Genomic DNA, 24,430 nt, shown 5'->3' with positions numbered 1-24,430 from the left:
GCCTGTATAAGTACAGAATTTAGTGTTGGGTCTTAAGGTTTTGGTTGGCATGTTGCCAAAGATGCTATGTATTTAGCTGGGAAAATTGCCTAGAAGTTAATTGAGAGGAAAACACTAATATACATCCTCCACCACCTTAAAAAATGCTATGGATGTGCATATGTTGCTGATCCTTGACAAGAGATGAGTGTTTGCAGTAAAGAATTAGCTTAAAATTGATCCAAAATTGTCTAGATTGAATTTTTCAAGCCCCTCCCTTCACTACATTCACAGGAAATATTATTTTTTTTTCTCCTCTCTCTTTAATCTCCTTGCTTGCACCATCCTCAGAGAGGCCAGCAGCAAACCATGACATGGCCACAGTCTTCTTTGGACTGGGCAGAGCTGGAGCGTGACAGCATTGTGCCACCTCCAAGCAGCAGGCAAGAGTAAATCTCCCTTTTTCTCTGTCATATTTCCTTGTGATAGCCCCAAAGCTTATGATGGGGCTGCTTGTCTTACTGTCACCATCAGCCAGAAAATTCTGGAAGCTCACCTACAGAGTGGTCATTGACACTTAAACCGCTTCAGAGCGGCAGACGGCTTTTCCTTCTACACGATCTGCCACAGCGCACACTATCACCTAGCAGAGCATCCTGGGAGCACCAAAGGCCTGGAAAAGCCCTATTACACTGGGCAGTAAAACCTCAGCAATCCAGCAATTTTTCATCTTGTCAGAAAAATTAGGGTTTTTTTTTCATCTCAGTAAGTGAAAGCTTGTCTTTAAACTGTAGTGAGCCAGTCTGCAGCAGCAGACATTAAGTGGTTAATGATCACATCTGTAAGTAGGCTCTAGATCAGACAATAGGCGATCTTTTGGAGCAAGGAGGCTGGGAGGCAAGAGGCAGAGGAAAACAAAATTAGGAGCTATACTGAAAGCAAATGAGCAAAAGGCTTTCTTCCAATTGTGACCAGCTGTCTTCTTTTGTACACCCAGTGGATGCTCCTGATGCACTGATCTAGAAGAGACATGAGCAAAGTAGAAACAATGGCATTTCGCTACTGTATGAATTCCCTCTCCCTTCACTTAATCCTGTTCTTACTGGGGCCTTGTGCTGAAAGCTGATAATTTTGATGGCCCCTGAATAAAGCCGGTAGCTTGAATTCCTGCCACCAGCCCTTGTATAATGAATTGGGCTAATGAATGCTAGTAAGTGGTAGGAATCTGTGACCAGCTGCATCAAGGCAGGTAATACAGCTCAGATTTAATTGGGAGCAGGTATTGGAAGGCTGTATTACTTTAATTGGTGAGGGGGTTTTATAAATGGAAGGGACAAAGTATAATGGACAAATTGTGCTGTACAATAGCACTTAAGCCGGGATTGTATGCATTCGTTAATCTGTTGAGGAATGAGGCAATTCTAAACAATTTTCTCAGTGAAACCAACTCCAGAAAGCTTGTCCCTTTTGTTCTCCCTTGGGAAAATGCAAGATTGAAACAGAAAATACCTTTACCGAGGCAATCATTTGCCACGTGTGGAAAGCGGATACAGCTGTAAACTATGAAAGAGGGATCTTTGTAGTACAATAAAGGATGGAAAAAGAGATAAAGCTGGGGATAAGAGTGGGCCTGTCACTGCATCCAAAGAAGGAATAAAGTGATGACATTTACAGTGACAGATGAGACTGTAAAGAGAACTCAGGACAATTTAGAGAGGGAAATTTGATATTTAAAAGAAAGGGCTCTGATAATTAAAAGTAGCATTACATTAAACTGTTACGCATGTCATTAGTGATAGAAGGGAACTGGTGCCTTTTGAAAAGTTAATGATTCGCACAGACCTGCTCTTGAAACTTTGTATGTAGTAAAGTTCACTTGAACACAGCATACTGTATGCAACACAGCATAAATTTTCTCTGTGTTTCATAGTGGGAAATAAGAAAGTTATATGATAATATGGAAGGTGTACTGTAAATACCATATGCCAATGTGTGTACAGTGTGGGTGTGTATGTGTAGAATCGTTGTACGCTGGAGGTCCAAGGTAGAGTTGAAAACCCAGCATATATAAATATTGTCAAAAATGCTCATTCTGTGGAATCCTTGGAAAAGGCAGGGTGTCTTTTTCTCAAGGCACAGGTTCACACGTTTTATTTTTGTCTTGTTTGTGTTTAACTAGATCTGTTCAACCTAGTGTGCCTATGGCAACAGAAGATAGCTTAAAGAATAACCTCTAAAGGTAGAGTGTATTTAAAGTGAAAGAACACAACACATGCAGCCAATTTATATGTCTGGTGCAGCTGTAATGGGTTAAGAGACCATTTATAGCCTAGTTTTCTGGCGGGGTTTTTGCCCCAGCGTACTTCATTACAGGTGGGAAAACAACACGGATTGTATGTCCTTCAGTGTTCATGTAGGCTGGGAAGTGGGAGGAGAAAAACAAAACAAAGCTGAAAATGAGTGTTGAATGGGCTTTCCCAGGATTCCCAGGTGGGTTTCATGTATTGCTAATGCTGAAAATGAGACAGATTCAGCTTTCTGTACTGGTTGTAAAGGCTGAATTATCTTACTCTTACTATTGTTCATGACTTAAAGTCAATACACAAAGCTGAAGCTTATTTCAGTTCTTACTTTGTCAGTAAGAACTATTTTTTGTTCTTTAATATTTTTTCATTATTATAGATAAGGATAGGATTTGGTCTTAAGCTCACAACATATTTATATATATGTATAAGATAAATTCTAAATTAAAAATTATATGCAAGAGCAATGTTATTAAATTCTAAAAAGGAGCATGAAATTAATACTTATCCATTAGTGTGAAAGGATCATTTTTTTTTTTTTTTCAGGTATCTGTGGTTACCTCTGTGTGAACTGTAGCAAAGTTCTCCAAAAAGGAGGTGAGTTACGCAGTAAAATAATCTATGACAGGAAAACAAAATACACACAGAACTACCTATGTGGTGAGATATCATTCTTTAGCTCTCTAAATAAGATATTTAAGCAGTGACAGACACATAAGAATGCACCTGGAAAACAACTTAGATTTAAAAATAAAACACTTATATGATCTGACCCGACTCCATTGAAATCCTAAAAATGAGTATTGATCAATCCCTGAAAGTGTCCTAAGAGCGATTTTATATAATAATCATATTTGATATGGAGAATATCAGGCAGCTTATGGTCACCCTCTCCTCTGTCATATAATGTGTTATCCCTGTAGTGCATCCTTCTACCTAATTATATGACATTAAAAGGCAGTCAGGAAAACTCACTTCCCAGCGGAAAAAGGACTTTCTTTCAAAAAAGCCTGTATTCCTGATCTTAAATTAAAAACAGACTCAGAAAGTGCAATGACTCTAGTGGGCTGATTAAATGTTTCTAAGGAAGTTGGGACCACAAACTCTATGAGACTCCAGATTAACCTCTCTCAGAGGCTCAGATGAATATCTAAACACAAAGAAAAAAAAAATCTTTTTCTTCTTTAGCCTGAAGAGAAATAGACAAATTTCATTAAAGTTTGGATAGCATGCTTTCTCAGTCTCTGCATGTGTGTATATGTATTTAAATATGTGTTTGAAATTAAAAAAATATTTTCAGAAGGCAGTTTTGAAAATAGTAGCCCTGTCACAGAGTTTCATTACCTACGTCTGCTTGTGACTGTCATTATATTCTTATTCTTCAGACCTAACAGAACATCAAGGAAAACAAAACCCAGCAGTTAATTTACAATTTGAGAATGGTCAGAGATCATTGTGCCTTGGCACTGAAGTCCTTTAGAATAGGAGCATGTGTTATGTCCTACTTTTCCTAGTTAATGTGCATGAATCATGACTTTGAAAATCCAGTTCTGTGGTCTTTGGAGTTAGAGCTGCTCTGTGAAACCCTGCTGGAGTGCAGAGCTGAGCAGCATCTCCAGCATTCAACAAAGCCACCACATGGTTTCAGTCTTCAAGCAGTTGCTTTGTACCATCTCCATGGCACCAGCAATAGCTGGCTATTACTCATCTGTGTTAGGTGAGGTTGGATGAGAGGAACTAGCACTGATTTGTCTGTCCTCTCACAAGTTCACCAAATAGGTCTCACCACACTACACTGCCCATCGATGGAGCTCTTCTGAAGATTCTGAAGCACCTATGGTTTTCTGTGCAAAATGGCATATAGGGTTTGTAACTTATGTTTGCCTCTCCCAAGAAAAGGACATTAATTCATAAAAAAAGTTTATTAGCTATCTTTCATAAACAGTATTCTAAAAAATACTAGTTTAGTTGTGGAATTTTGTGAAGGTGGGACTGAGAGGAGATTCTGTTGTTGGTAACAACATGTGGTCTGTATGTTGGAAGAACTTAAGGATACAGTCCACTGTTGAGTCCAGCTGAACACCTGTTGTGTGCTACTACCACTGTCTCTGGGAACGGATGGTTTTGACCTCCTTGTTTTAATAGTTACTCCTCAAAGGTCAGATTATTGTCTGACCCTTCCACTAGTCAGCATGATTAAGTGATTGTGTCACTGGTGAATGCTTGTGCCACTCCAACCTCTGCAGCTGGGGCAACAGCCTCTGTGCAGCTCCTGTTGTGTCTGGGCTGTGCAGGGGAACAGCCGCAGGAAAACAACAACCTGTGCCCTCATCAGGATGCCAGCATCTCTGCTGACTGAGCCCAGCACAGAGTTAGAAATGAGTGCCCGAGCTGACCCTGGATGTGACTCCCAGAGCCTGTATCCTCTCAATGACTTTCTAAGAAAATACTGCACTGCACTGGCCCCTGGGTGTTTGATAGTGGCCTGGTTTACCTCAAGTGACTCTATTTATAAAGAAATGAAAGAAACCTGCAGGTGGTACAAGTTGCAGAAAGGAGGATCAATGAAATCTGAGAAGCAAATGGTAAAGGAGTCTATTGAATGTAAATCAGTCACTGGAATTTACATCCCAGATTTTTCTCATTGCTACATGTATTTGAGATTTTTCTATATTCATTTTGCTTCAGGAAATTCTTAAGATAAATAGATACTGTACTTACCTCTACATATATGAGATAAAAACAGTGGGATAGTCTGGAGGTAATGTACATTACTTTATTCCTCTCTTTTTTGTAGAGTGACTTCCACAGCTTATTTGGATTGCTTCTCCCCTGATTTCATAATTTCAAAATAAAACGGAAGGGAAGGAGGGGGAAGGAGGGAGGGAGGGAGGGAGGGAGGGAGGGAGGGAGGGAGGGAGGGAGGGAGGGAGGGAGGGAGGGAGGGAGGGAGGGAGGGAGGAAGTGCGGAAGGAAGTGCGGAAGGAAGTGCGGAAGTGCGGAAGGAAGTGCGGAAGTGCGGAAGTGCGGAAGGAAGGAAGGAAGTGCGGAAGGAAGGAAGGAAGTGCGGAAGGAAGTGCGGAAGGAAGGAAGTGCGGAAGTGCGGAAGTGCGGAAGGAAGGGCGGAAGGAAGTGCAGAAGGAAGGAAGGAAGTGCGGAAGCGCGGAAGGAAGCGCGGAAGGAAGCGCGGAAGGAAGCGCGGAAGGAAGGAAGCGCGGAAGGAAGGAAGGAAGCGCGGAAGGAAGCGCGGAAGGAAGCTCGGAAGGAAGCGCGGAAGCGCGGAAGGAAGCGCGGAAGCGCGGAAGGAAGCGCGGAAGGAAGGAAGGAAGCGCGGAAGGAAGCGCGGAAGGAAGCGCGGAAGGAAGGAAGCGCGGAAGGAAGGAAGCGCGGAAGGAAGGAAGCGCGGAAGGAAGGAAGGAAGGAAGGAAGGAAGCGCGGAAGGAAGGAAGCGCGGAAGCGCGGAAGGAAGCGCGGAAGGAAGCGCGGAAGGAAGGAAGGAAGGAAGGAAGGAAGGAAGGAAGGAAGGAAGGAAGGAAGGAAGGAAGGAAGGCAGGAAGGCAGGAAGGCAGGAAGGAAGGAAGGAAGGAAGGAAGGAAGGAAGGAAGGAAGGCTTCCTTTTAGAAATGAGTTTTCTCTGCCTATGCAGATATGTTGAGACTGTTCTATTAGATCCAGCACAAGGATGTAAACTCTTCAGAAAATGTTATATTCTGTGCAACCGAAGAATGGAAAGAAATGCAAAGGAAAATTCTTTGGGAAGTAAGGTTTTATCAAAGTAGACAATGAAGCATAAATAACTGGAGAAAAAAAAAAGAAAAATTTTACTTTGCTCCAGCAAGGGTGAAACTGAAGAAACTCTGGAGAGGTCAAAGGAGTTGTGTATAATATGCTTGGGTTTCATAAGAACCCAGTCAAAATTTCTACAGTGACAAATTTTGCTTGGCTTCAGTGTCTTTACTGGCATTTGGAATTGCGGTTTCACCACTAATAGACACATTGGGCCCCCACTCACTGTGTTGGAGCTACAAAATTAGCAATGAATGTGGAAAGAAGGATGAAATATGCCTGAGTATGCCTGTGTACTTTTCAGTTTAAACTGGGGAAGGCTCTGTTTACATGAGTTAAAGCCTCTGAATATTTTGGCAAAATAATTGAGAACAGTTTACTTGTCAGTACTATAAGAAAAGGTCTTCACAATTGTCTTTCTTAAGAGATTTCTAGGTCTCTGTTCTTTTCATTTTAGTATTTATCTTACAATTTTATCTTCCACTTTGGCTTAAAAATAACTTTAGAGTGCAAAAGTACAGCTGATAATACTGATAAAATACAAAAGAACTTAAAGTCCCTAAGCAGTTTAGATAAGGTTTGGATTTTGAAATTATGTTCCTTTTTCTGTTATCACTATAAATTAGCTCAGTCTCTCTTTTTTCTCACTCATTAACCTTCTCCCCAGAAAGAGAGGCATTCCAGACACAATACCCCACAAAGAAACTTGTCCTGCCCACTTGTATCTTTGACCTGAGAGAAGGAAAGGCAAAAACTACTTCAAAACCAAGTCAGTAAGTTTTGGAAACCTCTGGAGCCAAAAAGTGTTGTGGGTGTTTTGATTGTGCAACCTCTCTTTGAAAGAGCAGCCATGGCCATGTGAAAGTTAATAAATCATGAAAATATTGTCAACTCTTCTTCCAAAAATGTAGGTGACATTTTCTTTAAACCATTCTAAAAGATTTTTTTGCCCCTATATGTATTGGCCTAAGTTCCGTCCCCTCTCAGAAGAGAATTGTTATTGTGATTTTAGATTCAGTATCCAGTTACAATAGAAGCATGTCTTTCTTTTACTTTTTTGGCAAGAATAATTTAAATCAGTTCCTTGCTGAGCTTTTTCAGTTGTTGTTTTTTTTTTACTTTGGAAAAATACTGGGTTTGCTCACTGCTTATGATTAATTTTGAAGCTAAGAAAATGATGTCTGAGTAGAAAAATAAAAAATACAAAAAAACCTAAATACATGCCATCCATGTCAGCCATCTCCAATTTTCAAACAAGTTTTTTGTGAAATGATTTTGAGTGGATCCCTCTTGACATGAAACACAGTATCTGAAAGTCCTGAGCATGAACTATCATAACTGTCTGAGCATTTTGATAAGCACAATCACACTGTTTTTCCTACTGTTTTTCTTCTGGTTCTTTCTTCCAGTTCCTTGTATTTTGGGGAAAAACATGTCTCTTCATGGACTCTTATTAGTAGCAGATAATCCTTCTTATTGATTTAGGCAGACAGAAAAGACTAGTATTAAAGTATTCAATAGGGGTTACTTTAATTTTAGTAGGCATGGAGATGATCTGGGTTTTTTGCTGTACCTTGGCATTCTGGAAACATAATTCACTGGGGCTATTCAACAGAAGCAAATATGCTTCTTCAGGCAAAAGCATTAATCAACAGTGGTCTTGCATCAGGACCCTCCAGTCTTTTATGTGGCCAGCAAACATTCCTATCAGGGGGAACACTCGCCTCTCCTCTTAGTGCTAAACCACATCAGAAAAGGTGTGCCTACTTGGGTTGAGAGACAAGCTCATGATTTCTTCAATTTTTCTCATTTTCTTTTTGGTTTTTGTTTCTTTGTCTCTCCCCTGTTTCCATTTAGATGTCTTTTAAATGTGGAAGTTTTTCCTGTTCAGAATCTTTCGTGCTGGCTGAGCACGTACAGCTGGTTGTATTGGAGCTTGCCTTACACTTAGTGGGCAGCTGCTGATGTTTAGCACCAAACACCAGCTTGTGTCATCCAGTAATGCTTCACTCTGCAGGAAAGCTCAGTGCCCCTGTACTCCAGTGCTCTATAGTTATGTATTTATCTTCCACATTTCTTGAGGCAAAACTCACTGATGTGTTTCTCTGATGTGCTCATAATTCAAATACCATGTTTGCTGTCAACAAGTCATCTGATTCAAGAACCTTTGACTTTTTTTTTTTTTATAAAGAGGAAGATGAGGAGTAGCAACCTTCACATCTTAAAAATACTATGCCTCTAGGGGACTGGTCATTATCCTGCAGTAGGTATTTCAAGTTGGCAAATCAATGGAGAAGATCAGGGATGAAGATGAAAGACCCAGCTAGTCTTGACCCTTGCCACTTCTATTTTTTTAAGTCTCCTTCAGTGCTGATCATGCAAAGAGTTGAGCTTAGGCTTATTTTACCACCAGCCAAGGTAGAGAAAACTCATCCCTCTTTTGAACTTGTCTTCCTTTTCTCCAAAGGCTTTTTGAAACAGCCTCAGGTTTAGGGTTAATGTTTTGTCTTTCTATCGCTCAAGACTTTATTCTTTGCCTAAGGAATTTGTAAGAATATTCCTTTCTTCTCATGTTGTAATGACCATCATGTCATGACAGTAATGATGACAATCATGACAGATGATCTAGTTTTACAACCCTAGAACCAGGAAACTGAGTGCAGGTATGTCATCATAAAAGCTTTTGCTCTGAAACAGGGCTAAGTATGATAAATGAATAATTTACTTTGTGGATTGCTGGAGATTGTTCCTTTAATGCAGAAACATATTCTGCTTTATAGTGAACGCTGGAGTGTGAAAGTGTGTCAGGTATCAGGAAGAGGAAGGCTTCTCCATACTGACGTGGACAAAGTTATTATCTCTGTTGCTCTGCAGAGCAAATTTTAAAAGCTGCAAGTTCTTTTGTAGTGGCTGAAGTCTATCTGCTATTTTGCTTCTATTAGTCAACCTTATTTCCTCTGTCTATATACACCAGCAAATCAGGAGAATTTTGAGGGAGCTAAGAAGTAACTAAAATGTAATCTCTGTCTTTAAAAGAGATTCCTATACATTAACCTCGCTGTGACACCCTGAAAAAAAATGTTTTAATAACAGCAAGATACCAAAGTAAAGTTTATTAGAGGTTCAGGAGCAGAAAAGTTCAGATAAGAGTCTATTAAAGAAGGAGAGAGATTCCAGTACCTCACTTGAAACTGCTTAAACTTTCATGATTTTAAAGGCATCCAACACTTCCTTGAAAAGATAATGTCTTTCAAAGTGTGCCCTGAAAGCCTCTTCCTCTGAAGTTGTAGGTTAGAGAGGTTGTAGGGTTTTATGTTGTAAGGTTTCCTGTTATTTTAGTTATCAAAAATGCAGAATCCTCATGTGACTAACATGGGTAAAGAGGAAAGTGTGAGCTTAGTCCGCACATTGTGGTTGAATGTGGAACTCCCTTTTGATATTATGAAGGAAAAGAGGTTTTTTTCACAATTAATTCCACTGAAGAAGGAAGCTTTTCCTCATAATTAGTTCATTCCCACTACATGTTTTCTCAGCAGTGACCAACTCCTGTTAGTGCAGTATTTAGACATATTCTTGATCATGTAAATTTTAGCATATGCTTTAACATAACTGATGGAACATTAAGCCCCCAAAGTGCATTAGTCACAGTTTTAGATTAATCCTTAGATTAAAACTCAAATGAGGTTTTAGTAATCTCCTTCATAGACTGTAAAGATCTTAATTTATTAAATGTTCACCACTTTCTAGCTTGCTCCTCAACAGATGTGACTTGATCTCTCTTTGTGCCAAAACTATGCCTTGATTCATCTGTATTTAGTGTGAAAGGATGGGAGGACAATGGCAGGAAGGTCACTGAATATTTGTGACTTTCCAATCTAGGCACATTTTCTCTGTCACCAAAATGCTGCCTCATATTCCTTGAAAATGATCAGAAAATATTTTCTCTATAAAATCAAAACTCACACCCCAAATTTTTTGCATTACATACAAATATGTTCCTTCAGTGTCATAGGAGCTGCAGAATTTAAAGTCTGAAGAAAGAAAGAAAGAAAGAAATATCTGTTTTAATTAAGAAATTAATTGGCATTAGTTTTACCTCAAACCTCATAGTCTTGAAAAATGACATTTTAACTGCTTCAGTTTCAGAGAGAACTATGGCTCCTTACTTATTGCCAGGTTTGGTGAGCTCTGCCTGGGAGTCTGTTCTGCTGCAGTTGCTTGCTTTAGGAGATGTCTGAGTAACAGATTAATGGCCCATGTTTGATAGAACCATATTCCAAACATGTTTGACCTCGTGTTAGCATGTGAGGACTGATTATAGACCTTTAAATGTTCAGCTCCTTGTGCTATTATGAAGATAGTTTGGGTTTTTTAAACTGAAGTTACTGAAATGTGAGTCAATGCCCTATTTTGTTGATACTGGAATACTATATCTGACAAATATTGTAAAAACTAATCAAAGCAAAATTTTGTCTCTTCTGGGTATTCTGAAAGGCCATTTCTTTACATTTGTTTGTCTTTTCATGTACTTCCCAACAGAGATCTGCATAGCTATTTATATTTATATTTCTGTAGTCTTTTTTTGTTTAACCCAAGGTTTAAGTGTTGCATTCATTCAACTTGGTAATCTTTGGTTCGTAGTGGGATTGCATGAAAAAACACAAACAAGCCTTTCTCACGTTTGAGCACTGTGAGTAACAACTCACAGTTGGTACTGTGAAGACAGAAGATCTCCTGATGAAAGTATCTCATTGTCATCTCTGAAATGTAGTTACAGCACCAGAGAATGTGGAGGCAGCATTGTCTCATTGAAGAATAAAACAAGCTAGATCACTGCTTTTGTTCATGGTTTTATACCTAAATACTAGTCCTTACTACTGCTTCCACACCTTTGCTCCTTCACACATGAGGCTGAAATAAGACATGTTTGTTTTGGTGTTTTCTTTGTTTGTTTTACTTTACTTTTACAGGGTTTCTTTAGTGCTCATGCTCAGCACACATAATCTTTTACAATGGGAAGTTTGCTGATTCCTTTTTGTAACTTCCTGTTGGAACCAATGAGCTTTATGGACAAAGACTTTTACTGATATTGTCATACAAACTTCAGCTGATGGGAGGATTTTAAAAATTAGGAGCAGAAACAATTATGTTAATAAAGCATATTTACTTTTAGACATGATAAGTGCTTTATAATCTGGGAACAGTCAGATTTTATCATTGAGGCTGAATTGTTGAGCACAGCAGTATTACTAGTTAGGAGGAAAAATTGATCTGGAAAGAAATAGTTTGCATTATCAGTTACTTCTCTGTCAACCTTCTATGTCTCTTGATCAAGAAATGAAGTCCTTGGAAAATGAATGTACAAAACAAATGTCTGTTGTACAGCAAGATGTTCTTTAATTTACTTCCTTTTGTTTAAAAGTGATGTCTGTTTAGCACATTGGTTTAGATATGATTTAAAGCAGTTGACATGACAGATTGAAAACTTAAAATGTAGCATGAATAATACACAGCAAATTTATGTTGGGATGTTTTTATTCACTAGGGAGTCCTGAATAAGTTAGCAGCACTTGCAGCCACAACTTGTATACATGGGAATAATTTGTATTTATTCCTTTCTTCCATGGATCTAACTTATGTATATGTGTCTGTGTATATATACACACACAAATACATGTATGTACATGTTTGTGTGTGTGTGTGTACATAATATATGTGTATATGTATATGCATATAGTCAGCTGAGATTCACACACACGCACAATCCATGCAGTTTATTAACAGTTAGCATATCATCTCTAAATGGAGCTTACTGCAATTTGAGATGTGCCCTGCTAGGAGCTAATGAGCAAACTCCTGCCTAATATTGACAATTAATCAGGCATAAAAGCATGTAGGATCAGGACCCATTGCCAAGCATAGAAGACTCATACAGACTTCAATGAAACATGATATGTGAACAAATTTGTCTAATTGTATATCAGTCCTACGAACAAATTCCCACCAAAACACTTAATTATCCACAGTACAGAAGCAATGCATCTATCTCAGAATGTTACTGGCTTTTTGGTTTGTTGTAAGCCATTTACCGTAACTAATAAATTGAAGGAAGTATCATTATGTTTTCTTGCCAGTGTTCCTATTTTAATTGGCCTTGTATACTTGAGCCAATATCTGTGCATTGACTAGAGTAACTGAGTAATGATTGCACAATAAAAAGTGATCACTATTGGCTGAATAGTTTTTTGCAGTTGATGTGGGAAGATTTGCTCTCAAACTGATAAAATTAATCTCAAAAGATTAAAAAAAAAATCTCTCAAACTAACAAAGTGTGCAGTAAAAGGGTTCAAACTTAGTGTTTATAATAAAAGAATAAAAACATTATTGCTATTATGGAAAACATGTATTTGTTCAGGTTCTGTGATCTTAATGCTGCTAAAATATCTGCTATTCAACTTTCTTCCTTCTAGAATAAAAACTGTGTGCCACTTTCTAGTTTAAAATCATGGTACAGGCTTTCTTTTTTTTTTTTTTTTTTAGCAACATCAATAGAACGCCTGTTATGACACACAACAGAAAACCACTTGAAGTATTGCTGTTACTCACTACAGAAGAATGATTTGTGCAAAGATAAGATGCTTTGGCCTTGAGACACACATGAGTAAATTGGGTAGTTTTCCTAAGAAGCATTCTTGTTGAACTGTTTTCCTTTTCCATTTCAGTTGACAATATGGATCTGTAGTATATTGTTGGATCTGCTGTGTGATAACACAACAAAGCCTGTGTTCTGCTCTCAGCAGTGCTATTTATACCTTGTAACATTTTTCAAAGTACTGCTTTAGTGTTCTTCCACTGTTCAAAAAAAAAAAAAAAAAAGCCCAACCAAAACAACATAAGATAACCCTGCCCCCAAAACAGATAAATAAATAAATAAATAAATAAATAAATAGAACCAGCCATAAGTTAGATTCAAGCCTGGATATTTCCCTGACAGTGAAGCTCCTTTTTCAGTTCATTTACAGGGGAAGAGCTGCATCTTGCAAATGATGTAATATCAGCCAGAGTCCACCCTTTCCAACTGGAGAAAGCAAGAGCCACTCAGATCTTTTTCTTAAGCCTATTACTTTGAATGGAAAGCAAGGACTGTCTCTGGATTTGGGCTGAGGGTTGATAAGTAGCTGTCATCCAAAAATCTCCACACCAGTGAAGGCACAAGCTGCAGTCTCAAGTGGAAGGCAAGAGCAGTGAAAGAAGCAGGCTAAGCATCTACTAATTTTTATTTGAAGATGGCTGATAGTAAGAAAGCTCAGTATGACTGCTGAGCTTTCATATTGAAGTGCATCTTCCTGTGGTCTCTGGGAGAGACCCTTCTGTCCTGGATGCCAATCAGCTGTGATCAGCCAGAAGCTGAAGTGATACTTACTCATTGCTGGAAATCAGGGAAAGAAGCAGGAAAAGATTTATGCTCAGCAACAGCACAAGGCTTAAGTCATCCTTAGGTAGCAGAGGGAAGGAAAAATAAAAAAAGGCTGTTTAAAAATTTATTACTAGTATATTTTGGAATATACGGATCACCAAAACCAAAATAAGACTAAGCATGACTTTCTCTTATATTGAGAATTTACATTTTCCTGGTCAGCACTGAACTGTTTGGCAATGACTAGCTTTTAATATTGAACATTTTGTGTGAGTGTATGATGTATGATGTGTTTGTGCACATACATGCCTTACCTAAAATGCAAAAAAATATGATGGCCACTTATAAAAAGATGGATTTCTCTTTAAGTTACAGTACATAGTGAGATTAAAAATCTGTAAAAGATATATCCAATAACTTATACTGGGGAGTAGGTATTATTATTATTATTATTACTATTTCCAGTTTTTCTTATAAGCAAGGGCAAGAAGAGAAAGAAAAAAAATTGAGGAAGAAAGAAAATGTAACGGTTCATTAATTGACTGCTGCTTCCTTAAGCATCCCAATATCCTGATAAAATGGCTGGATAGCCTCTGTGGCTTCAATAAAGATAATGTGCTTTTTTTGCAGCACAGAATGATTTTTTTTTTCTTTTTGAATGATTGTAAGAAAAAAAATCATATGAAGGACATTATACTCTTTGGTATAAACTTTGGAAGATGGATTATCTTTCTATTAAGGATATCTCTCATTTTCTATAGATAGATAATTTCCTCTCTTATTGAAACATTATTTGTCTTAGCTAATCACAATAAAAGGGAAATATATTAACAGCTGTACTGTCATAGATCTGCTTTTCTCTTAATTCATAGTAAATCAGCAGTTTCATGGATAATTTGGTACAGCCAAAGCATGCAGACATGGAAATACAGCCATACAGAAAATTTTCTGCTGTAAGGATCAGGGAGAAAAACTCTGCTAAAATCAGACCTAGCACATTTAAGATTCTCTTTTTTCTTACTATCCTTTCTAAATACAGTCTTTAGAACTCATGGTACCTCTCAAAACAATAAACATTTTTTTTTATCATTTCACCATTGAAAGTCTTACCTCTCCAAACTCACAGTCTCACAATTAAGAGTCAAGACAAAACTGCACTCTAGGGAAGCACTCTGAGGGAGGAGGCTGCTGAAACTTCGATCTCTCCTTTATTCCCCTGCAGCTCATGTTACTTTGCTATAATTTTTTAGCATGGTCACAGGACCACACTAACTTAAAAAGGAACAACTGCCTTTGCCCAGCTCTAGGTTGTTCAATTTTTTTTACATGCTCACCCTCTTACCAATTTGGAGTATCTGACTGAAAAATATTGAAACCAGTTCTATAACATATATGTTGCAATTGAAAAAAAAAATACCTGTGACAGCACATGTGTGTATATACAGATATAGGTATATATACATATATAAATGTAGATATATAATAATATATACATATATATCTATAAAATACATATAAATGCACATATCAGTTTAAAATCACAAGATATCATATAATGGTTCTGTTCATTTTTGGCTGTTTGTTTTTAATATGCTAATATATAAACATTTTTAAATGCTTTACAAAATTCTTTGGCTATTGACTCTTCACCCTGGTTCCTGATCCAGGTTCACTGGGACAGAGCAATGATGTCAGAGAAGGACAGTCACATCACTGCAGACTGTGAAGGAGCAGGTGGCATCAAGGTGAGCAGCAGATCTTCTTCCTCAGTGTTTGGGAGCTGTCTGATGTTCCTGGAAGAGCAGTCCTCAATGTGAAGTATTGTTTGAAGAGCTAAAAGTATTTAACATTTGAAAGCAAACGTTTGAAAATCACTAGGATTTGGATTTTTCTTTTACTTTTCAGTTGGAAAATTAATAGGAAAAAAAATCAGGGAAGGAAATCCTGTGTCAGAAATATTTATGTTTCAAAATAGACTTGCCAGCTGGCATGAGCCTGAGCTGTTTTGAGCCTTGTCTCCAGGCTCTATCAATTGTCTTGAAGACTGATGTAGAGCTACATGTGAGGCCTGGAGACAGCAAATTGTAGTGCCTACCTGCACCAGCCAGCAGGTTTGGGATAGCCATAAACAGGGCAACTGTTGAGTCACCTAGTGCATTAAGACTTTTTTGCCTGTATGCACTGGTGAGACTCAGCTTTAATTTTCTGTTTAGTTCCTCATTTTCCTTTTTAGTTCTGCTTCAAATCATTAGAATTTAGAGGTGAAGGCATGCACATGTTGCTTTTACTACCTAATGATGGCTAGTCAACATGAGGTACAACTGCTCCTGCTAATTTTCCCTTGAAAAGCAACAGAAGCAGTGTCTGGTGGGGACACCCACAGACTCCTCCAGCCTCTTTTCAAGACAACATAAAATAAAACATGAAGGTAATGCATAGGTGAAGTGACAAATTTTTGAGATAGCTACAGTTTGATACATACAAAAGTTCTTGGACTCTGAAAGGAAAAATAATTTTCCTCCAGACTGGTGAGCTTCTTTGGAGAAGCCACTGCAGTACAACACTTTTATCAAGCAACACAATGTGTCTGTTTCTCCAGAAAGCCTTGAAGTAGAGTCCTAACTGAGAGGTTGTAATAAAAATGTAAGTAGTCATGGGATTAGAGACAAAGTTCTTTCCTGAGTTTCAATCTCATTAAAAGGAGGAAAAAAAATAAAGATTAGGAAAAACTGAGTACATTTCAAGGTGGGAGAGGGATTTAGAACCAAACCTTTCTCCTGCAGACTCTTTTCCTTTGAGGTCGGTCTGTAGTACATGGTTTTCAATTGCACTATGTGTGTTTTCAGTGTTATGTATATACTCTATGCTGTTTTATTATATTCAATTTTTTTAACTATTGCACCTTTATTTGAATATGATACTGTTAACAGCCATAAAGGAAGAAATTATTTAAATTGCTGACATAGTTAAAAAAAACACTGAAATTTTTTCAGAAGCATTTATGAAGTTCCTACCTTACAGAAGTTCAGAAGACTGCTAAAAAGAAGGTGGTGCTGTTTGTAGAAATACTCGAAAATTTACTAGTCAAAAGTATAGAATAGGAAGGAAGAGGTAGACTGTGAAGACAGCATAAAACTGGGCTTTATGTTTTAGTTCCTGAGAAAGGCTATGAAATACAAGTCATGAAAACTTTGTAAAGGGATAGTATAGCTTTTTAAAACAAAACTTCATAGTAACACAATCACAATTCAAATAAAATTAAATTTCATGTTTGTGTGCCTTAGAGAAGGGCACTAAAACAAAAGATAATAAGAGAAACACTATGTGTTAGTATTCATTGCAGTGAAATACCATTTTTTGTTCCTAACTTAGAATTATCAAGGAATGTACTATAAGTCTGAGGAAAATCATTCTTCATTACATGTCTGCCTTTTCATATGATAAATAACTTTTTAAAAATTTATATAAGTTATGCTTGTAAATATCCTTTAAATAACCTTCAAGCATTTCTTCTATATATTGAAGATAAAGTAGAAACTTGATTTTAATATTTGCCTGATTTTAAGTGACATACAGAAAAATATGTATATATTTCATGGTTTAAACATGTATAAGCTTTACATTTTCTTTTAATGAGGACATTAGAAACAAAAAAGATGTGTTGTGCAATGCTGCTGCTACAGAACTAGAAAAGAGAGAGTGTACAAAATGTAAGATGCCTGTCAGTGATAACTTTATTATTTTGGTGACTTGGATATGAACATTACTAATTTTAAAAAAAAACAGCAGCTAAAGGCAGAAGGATGCTGCCTCGGCCCTGAGTGGGGTACCAGAGCCCCTGTTCCCAGCTGAATTTCAGTGGGTGTCCCCTTTGCATGCAAGAAAAGCCAGGTGAGCTTCAGCTCCTGGCCCACCTGAACCTTTGGGCCACTGGAAACGGGTGACTACAAGGAAAAAAATGTCAGCAGGAAGCAGGGCATAGAGGGGGAAGGGCTGGAATAAGAAAAGAAGCCACTGTAAGAGCTGTTCAGCAAGGTGTTCCTTACCCACCAAACCAAATTGCATGCAATGCAACACCAGAAACATGAATACAATTTTTTTGGAATATTTATTGGAAAGGCTATGTAATGTTGTTCTTTTCTTTCAACTTTCTTTAGAAAATTGTAGTTGACTAGAACTGATTCTGCTTAAAATGATGTTATTTCAACTTTAATTGAAGTGATTTATTAAAATTCATTTATTAATAGCAGAAGATTCAATAGATGATTTTTTTTAGTTCTCCCCATTATAACAAAAGGCATATTTAAATCATTCTTTATGAAAATACAGGGAAAGAAAACAGAATTTTTAAATAAAATGTCTTTAATTCAAAATAGAAGCTCCCTCCACTTATCATTTCATGAAACAACTGTCCATGTGTATATTACGTTTCTGTTAATGTAGATTATGCATTTAAAGTTTCTGGGTTCAATTGTTCAACAAGTTCTAGAGAACAACTTAGAGGAGATTGGAGAGAATATATTTTCTCTCCCTAAAATTATAGAGTCATAGGTGGCTGTAGCAAACTTCTTTGCCTCTCTTTAGAAACAAAAAATCACCTTTTGACCAAGAAAAAGAATCTAAAATTCCAACCCTGAGGAACTGATTGAGAAAACTCATAACCAGTGAAATAGGTGAAAAAAATGAACATTTCCCAAGTGTTCCAGAACTAGTGAAAAAAAATTTCTCTGTGTATATAAAAAAATCTTGCAAAAACATATCCAAATAATCATGTCAAATATAATTTCTCATTAGCCTTATATAGGTAAAAATGTTTAGCAACACTAAACAATAAGGTATTCAAAATATAGAACATCTAGTTTAATGCAGATTAATTTTTAACAAGAATTCCTATGCAGTAGGCAGATAGTTCCCACATTCCATTGTGATTGACAAGCCTGACATATGGAATAGTTCACAAATTCCCAGGTGACTGACAGATGGAGAATAGAAAGGCGGATAAAGTTGCCTAGAGAGCTGAGGACGATTTCATATTCAGCGGTTTTGATCAAAAGGATTCCAGATCTCACACTAAATTTAGCACCGCTGGCAATTAGTGCATGATTTATTCAGTCCTTTCATTTGCTGGTTGACAAATGGAAAACAAGCACAAAATTAAAAATAAGTTTATTTCCAGCATTTCGGATATTTAAAATGTGTGTGTCTTTGTTTGCACATAAATTAACATGAGATGAATTTATAGTGAGATTAAATCTGAAATGGAGATGCAAGCAATAAATAAGAGCTTTTTTATGTATCTTTCAGGCAGAACAGGTGTTTGAATTAAGAAATACTAATATGTTTAGCAGCATGACTCCACCTTTAGCATTAGGGAGTTGATGTTTCCCTAAATTTAGAATAATCTATCCACAATTTAAGATTCTTTCATAAGCTTCCAGCATAGGTGACCATCTGTAAGTCAATACTAATGCTTTTTAGACCAATAATAATAAAGAAAAGTTATCCCCATGCTTTTGGAACACAATTGAAGAACTGAAATTTTTCCTACTGAAGTCTCTGCATAATTCTTACAAGTGGCAGTTAAACACAAACACAAAGCAAGGGAATTTTCCCAGTAGTGTGGAAAACGTCATTATTTATGAAAAATAGAAAGGAAACTCTTCAGATCTGCTAGTAAAACTTATTGAAACTAGAATCCAGTTTCTCATCCATTCTACTCCCTTTGGAGTGAAGAGTCATTTCCTCCAAAACAATTAATTCATATGAGCCTTTTGAATATAGTATGGAAATATCTCACCCAAAAATGGAGAGTGTGGTATGCCATTCCTGGGGGAATCTACTATGTGGGAAATTTCAGGTGTGTACTTTCAAGGGAGAAAACAATCTATAAAGAATTATAAGAAATGTTCATTTTTAAATTTAACCCTGAATTTAGTGAGCTTGTGCTAATCTTCTGAGGGATGATGCAGGCAACATAAAATTCTGGGTACATCTTTTAAAACCCCAGGGGTTTGGGGTTTAAAACCCTAAATGGCTTTTGAAAAATACCATGATTTGCAGCCTGTAAGCCTGTAAGTCTGCAAAAGGTTCTTTTTTGCAACAAGTAGAGGAATGTCAAGCTAATCTGAATGCAAAAAAAGCCGAAACCGAAAGTTGCTGCTCTTAGTGAAAAGGTGAAAACTACTGATAGTAAATGTTTCAGATCCTGAGAATAAAACCTGCATATCATCATTTAAAATTATTTTCTAACAACTTGTGCTATTAATTTGCATTTTTATTTTTTTTTCTGGCTTCATAAACTTGGAAATAATACCAGATAGTGGTGTAGTCTGTAGCTACACCAATGTCCTAAGACAGAAGAATGTGGAAACTCAGCTTATTGCTCTAGAAAGTCACTGAGCTAGCATGGCACTAGCGTAGCCCAGCCCGAGGAGCACAGCAAACTTTGTGCTTCCCTGAGATCCTTTTCCCATCTTCACAAGAACCTGTGGTTTATTATTACCATTTTCTCCTCCTCTGGATATCTCTTCCTCGCTCCCAGCAGCAACCCAAAGTAATTCCCAGGCAAGCAGCCTCAGAGCAGACCTTTTTCTTTTACAGAATACCCTCACCACTCCCCTCAAGCTCTAAAGCAAAATAAAATCATTGTCTCTCCATAAATGTGACTTCCCTCAGACTTTTTTGCACCTCTGAAACACAATAACTGTCTCCCAGCTCCTCCCCTTCCTCTATACTTATTTTCATGTTTAAGAAGGAAAAACAAAAAATAAAACTAAAACAAGAAAAAAAAACCCAAACCAAAGAAAAACAAACAAAAGAACAAACCAGTAACTGTTGCATTCACAGTACCTACAGCTGTGTTGTCTAAATAGCAACATTTGAGTGAATGTGTAGAATAACCATATTTCTTGGGATGAAGGGAAACATCTCACAGAGAAAATACATATAGTAGATTGTCCCTAGCAGATCTAGGAAGATAGGCTTTTTGTCTGCACATTTAAGTTACAGTATTTTCTCTATCTACTCCAGATCCTAGAAGATGAATATTTGATTCACTGAATTACTGGGATTTACATTGGTCCAAAATAGTTTTCTTCTCCTTTAGGGACAGGAGAGAAGGCAGCAGGAATGAAAAGGGAAGTACCATGCACTCACCAAACCTTTCTAATTGGCTAAGAGCCTGGAATATCTTCTCCACTTGGAAAAGGTAGAGAGCAGAGCTGCATTGTTGTTCTTTCCTCTATTGCATCTAAGCAGCAAATGTCACCATCTTTCACAAAATGAGGCAGTCTGCTTTCCTGGGCACAACCATGAAGCTGCCATTGTGCAGGAGACTCTAACTGAATGGTAACTCTATCACTATTTTCCAAGACATCCTTTTTTGCTCTTTTCAGTTTTTCTTCGTGTCCTTCTTAGTTTTTTTCTCTCACTCTGACAAACAGGAAAGGAGAGCTTACTTGTTTCTGCTAAGGCAACGTCTCCTTTTGCTACACAGCTACACAGACTACAGATATGCATTTAAAATGTAATGTGAAATTCTGTAAATTCAAATTATTCCAGGCAGGTTGGACCCAATCCAGACACTGGATTTTTTACGCTTCTGTCCTGTGGTTACCAGTGCTTCAATATTCTTCATTATTCTGTGATGAGTGTTGTTGCTAGCTTTGTACTAGTGTGCTAGGAAGAGAGTTTTGCTGAACTGGAAGTGGAGTTGATCCAACTTGCATCCCCTCTTTCTTGCCACCATCACTATGAGTCATCTCAGAGAAATTAAGGGGTTCCCAATATACACATTATGGTTTCATTTTTTTGGTATGTGCTCTTCGTATGTATCTTTTATATGTGCTCTTCATTAACCAGACTTTAAATCCTTGAGTGAAAGATTTGTATTGTCCACATTTTATTGGTGAGGCCCTGCACCTGATGAGGGCATGATCACACCAGAGCTAGCTGTGAAGTAAAAGAGGAATCAGAGAGGCAAAGAATTTGTCTTCTTGTGAGTTGCTTTCCCTGCACTTGAGTGAATACCAATAACCAATACTTCATTTTTTTCCTGTGTAGTTCAGATAGTTCATTTGGTGAATTGCTTACTCCACTGACAGTTTTCACATGGTATTGTTTGTTTGCCATGACTACATGACTAAACTTTTAAATAAGATACTAGGAGAGTAATGAAGAGAGTAAATTCACTGGTAGCAAAATAATCAGATTTGAGTCACATCTTCATGAATCTGTCTTTCATTATTTGACCAGCTGGAGTTTATATCCATCACTATTTTAGCCTCTGCTGATTTTTCACTTCATCATAATGTTTTGGTTAAATTCAATAATCCTCTTTCTGGGCCAGATTCTGCTTTCAATTATGTTAGTGTAAATCTAGAAGAACCTCACTGAAGGACAGGATAGTTATTTTTATTTATTCCAGGGTAACACAAAATGGAGATTGTCTGCTCTACATGTGCTGCTAGGTCCCTATATTAATCTGTAGAATCTCTTTATTTGTTTACAGACGCAGCATTTTTCCCCAAAAGCCTTTATCACTTGCTCTGCATGTGTTGTAAGGAAGGAGAGAAGTGTTCTTCCCTGATATTTTTTCTTAGCCCTTTTATTTTTCTCTCCAGACACTATATTATGTATTTAACTACTTAATATTATTTCCTCCCTGTCCACCCATCTGTTTATTTTAGTTGTTTCTTCCTCTTGGCTGGCTTCTGTATAGACTCTCCCCATATGCCTGCTAGGAATGTGAATGAATATGATTAACAAGCACTGAAATGCACAAATAAGATCTTACTTGAAACTGTGTTTCAGGATCTGCGTATGGTGGATGTTTCGGATCGTGTCTGCTTCTCAGCACATTAAATATCCTGAACATAGGTACACAGACAAGAGCGAGTCCACACGATGAGCCGGTGTTGCCTTGCAGCTGATGAGCAAGTCTTGAGAAGTGATCCTTTCTGCCTAATAACCCTCTTCGTGCACTGTAGCAACAGTGGCTAACAGCTCTACAGAGAAGCATGTGCTGTGCATTTGCATCTGTGTAGCAGATATGCAGAGCCGAGTCCTGCCAAAGCCTCTGGAAGTGTCACATCTTACATGGGTGTTGCAACTTCCTCTGCCTCTGCACAAGCCCTACCGCTCTTGAATCCTTCCAGAGTTCTGCTAGCTTTTACACATATAATTTAATCCAGTGTTACTTCTCTGCCTGAAAGTACCCTGTGGAGTTCTGCTTACTGAGGGCTTCCTGTTGTATCAGAGGTTGCAGCAATATGCCAGAGACCTTAGACTCTTCGGGATGAAGCAACAGGTTGAGAGAGCTGAGAAATTAAGACTGTGGGAAAAAAGATGGCAAAGATGAAACTTACCAAAGCTTAGCATAATTAGTTCTGCGACTGGGAATAGCTATCAGCTCAGCAAGTTATGCAAAATAAATCCTGAACCCATGTACCTTTGCTTTCTGAATGCCCTATCTGAATCATCTTAAGGCTGATTTAATGAATTATTTAGCTGTATTTAGTAGATACTTCTCAGCTGTTGGCAATCACAAAAACCACACAATCTATCCCCCCCAAAAAAAAAGTTTTCTGCCAGGTAAGGAGAGCTTCAGATCCCAAGCCAGCTTCCTTGTTTCAGCATTAATACTCAGCAAATAGCTATTACTCATGATATTTCTGTCCCAGGAAATGGCAGTACCTGTCTTTCATACACTTTGAACTTAGAGCTGGACAAACGTGTATACACCAAATAGAAACAATATGTATCTATTTTTCAGTTTGGCCAGGAATTTGAAAAGGATTAATTTTCAATTGGCCTGAGAAATCTGTTTGTAGAAGTGCTGCCATAAGTGGTCAATTCCTTGATTGCTCTGAATAATACTGGAAAACCCTCCCTAGAGATAATTTTCGGTGATTATTGATTTACATTTTCATAGTAAATATATTTGGCTGTGATTGCATCCTCTTTGTGCTTCAAGTCTGGTTTCATCTTACTGGCACCACTGCTTATTGAAAAAGACCTTTAAAAGCAGCTGCTGCAGGGTGCTTATGCTAGGAAGCCCAATCACAAGGGCCACTGCCATCCAACAGCAACACAGAAATAAATAGTGCCAACAGGCTCACGACTGCTCACTCTCTGACTCCACAACTTCAACAGAAATCCAGAAATATAAAATGTTTGTCTATGTTTGAGGGGACAGTGTGTGCGTTTCATAGATGCAAAAGGAGGCAACTAAATAAAAAATACTATTTTCCTGAACAGAATAAGAAGTGAAATTAATTAAACATACTGTTCACCTATGAATAAGTCCAATGTGTTGATTAAATTCCAGAATATGCCCAGTGAAAGCCTGGCAGTAATCCAGAATTCAATAGGACCTTGGTTCTCCAACTGTGTGTGAGGCTGAGTAGGTGTAGAGCTCCATTGACAGGGCTCCCAGCCTGCTGCACAGTATGGACCTTTGGAAAGAAAACTTGTGTGCATCTGAGTATGTGTAACTGGCTACATATTTGGAACCCAGATTTTATCATTAATAATAAAGTCAGAGCTAAATGGTTGGTGATAAGTTGCTGAAATTCAGAGGAAGAAATTTGAAAACATATGGTAAGATTTGGTTGAAATCCAATGCAATAAAGTAATTGAATTTTGTACAAAGGCCACAGAAGGGAAATGGAAAATGTGCAATGATAAATTAATGTGTGGCCAAGGGTTACGTGTCCTATCCAGCAACATATACACTAGAAAGTATAAAAGGTCAATGTGGGTAAATAAAGATGTGAAAAAGTAATTAAGGGTTGAGACACAGGCATATGTGAGGTATAAAACACCCAGGTAAGAGAGAGATCTGGCAGTATTAGAGAATGAATTTCACAAAAAGCTATGAGGAAAGCAAAGGTGAAAAATGAAATTAGGATCACAGAAAAGTTTAGATATATATTAAGGCATTTTT

At 37.6% G+C, this 24,430-nt stretch overlaps 1 long non-coding RNA gene across 2 annotated transcripts; it reads left to right on the top strand.

Annotated features, from left to right (window-relative positions):
- The first annotated feature begins 2,329 nt into the window (after positions 1–2,329).
- LOC111922557 (uncharacterized) lies at positions 2,330–23,735 on the top strand. Of its 2 annotated transcripts, XR_002860570.2 has the most exons (4): positions 2,330–2,469; positions 2,829–2,879; positions 15,153–15,230; positions 22,297–23,735. It is a non-coding gene; the product is annotated as an uncharacterized LOC111922557 (long non-coding RNA). The 2 variants fall into 2 exon arrangements; XR_002860569.2 differs by lacking the exons at positions 15,153–15,230; positions 22,297–23,735 and adding an exon at positions 12,609–13,027 and having other exon boundaries at positions 2,331–2,469.
- The last annotated feature ends 695 nt before the right edge of the window (positions 23,736–24,430 follow it).

Source organism: Cyanistes caeruleus, chromosome 3 (genome assembly GCF_971803275.1).
Source record: "Cyanistes caeruleus chromosome 3, bCyaCae1.hap1.1, whole genome shotgun sequence".
In the NCBI taxonomy this organism is placed as follows: domain Eukaryota; kingdom Metazoa; phylum Chordata; class Aves; order Passeriformes; family Paridae; genus Cyanistes; species Cyanistes caeruleus.
Note: the sequence above shows the minus strand (reverse complement) of the source record. Positions and strands in the feature narration are given on the sequence as shown.